The sequence below is a fragment of the Trichechus manatus genome, unplaced genomic scaffold, assembly GCF_000243295.1.
Source record: "Trichechus manatus latirostris isolate Lorelei unplaced genomic scaffold, TriManLat1.0 scaffold00084, whole genome shotgun sequence".
Classification (NCBI taxonomy): Eukaryota; Metazoa; Chordata; class Mammalia; order Sirenia; family Trichechidae; genus Trichechus; species Trichechus manatus.
The window spans coordinates 80,507-81,871 of record NW_004444020.1 but is presented as its reverse complement, the minus strand read 5'-3'; the positions used below and the strand labels follow the sequence as shown (position 1 = coordinate 81,871).

At 39.3% G+C, this 1,365-nt stretch overlaps 1 protein-coding gene across 1 annotated transcript in view; it reads right to left on the bottom strand.

Annotated features, from left to right (window-relative positions):
- The window catches only part of LOC105756545 (collagen alpha-5(VI) chain), a 111,931-nt gene that overhangs the window by 31,697 nt on the left and 78,869 nt on the right, over positions 1 to 1,365 (bottom strand).

The window sequence follows — 1,365 nt, the reverse complement described above, 5'->3', positions numbered from 1 at the left end:
GGTAGTGGTAGCCGCACATCATCTAGGTCTGGTTTCAGGCTAGAAGAGGCTGTGGTTCTCATGGTCCATTAGTCCTGTGGACTAATTTTTCCCTTGGGTCTTTAGTTTCCTTCATTCTCCTTTGCTCCAGTTGGGAAGAGACCCATAGTTGTATCTTAGATGGCTACTTGCAAGTTTTTAAACTTCAGCCCAGTGAAATAGCATCATTTGATTTCTTCACTGCTGCTTCCTTGGGTGTTGATTGTGGATCCAAATAAAATGAAATTCGTGACACCTTCAATATTTTTACTGTTTACCATAACGTTGCTTATTGGTCCAGTTGTGAGGATTTTTGTTTTCTTTATGTTGAGCTGTAATCCATCCTGAAGGCTGTAGTCTTTGATCTTCATCAGTAGGTGCTTCAAGTCCTCTTCACTTTCAGCAAGTGACGTTGTGTCATCTGCATAACACAGGATATTAATGAGTCTTCCTTCAATCCTGATGCCATTTTCTTCTTCATATAGTCCAGCTTCTTGGATTACTTGCTCAGCATACAGATTGAATAAGTATGGTGAAACGATACAACCAAGATACGCACGTTTCCTGATTTTGAACCACGCAGTATCCCCTTGTTCTGTTTGAACTACTGCCTCTTGGTCTATGAACAGGTGCCGCATGAGCACAATTTAGTGTTGTAGAATTCCTATTCTTCCCAATGTTACCCATAATTTGTTATAATCCATATAACCAAATGCCTTTGCATACTCAATAAAACACAGGTTAACATCTTTCTGATATTCTCTGCTTCAGTCAAGTAGGACATCAGCAATGATATCCCTCATTCCATGTCCTCTTCTGAATTCATCTTGAATTTCTGGCAATTCCCTGTCAATGTACTGCTGCAAACACTTTTGGAATTATCTTCAGTAAAACTTTACTTGCATGTGGTATTAATGATATTGTTCAATCATTTCCACATTCTGTTGGATCACCTTTCTTTGAAATGGGCACAAAGATGGATCTTTTCCAGTAGGTTGGCCAGGGAGCTGTCTTCCAAATTTCTTGGCATAGATGAGAGCGCCTCCAACATTGCATCCATTTGTTGAAATATCTCAACTGGTATTCTGTCAATTGCTGTAGACTTGTTTTTCGCCAATGCCTTTACTGCAGCTTGGACTTCTTCTTTCAATACCCTTGGCTCTTGATCATATGCTAACTCATAAAATGGCTGAATGTCAGCTAATTCTTTTTGGTACAGTGACTGTCTATATTTCTTCCATTTCTTTTGATGCTTCCTGCATAGTTCAATATTTTGCCCCCAGAATCCTTCAATATTGCAATGCAAGGCTTGAATTTTTTCTTCATTTCTTTCAACTTGAGCGATGC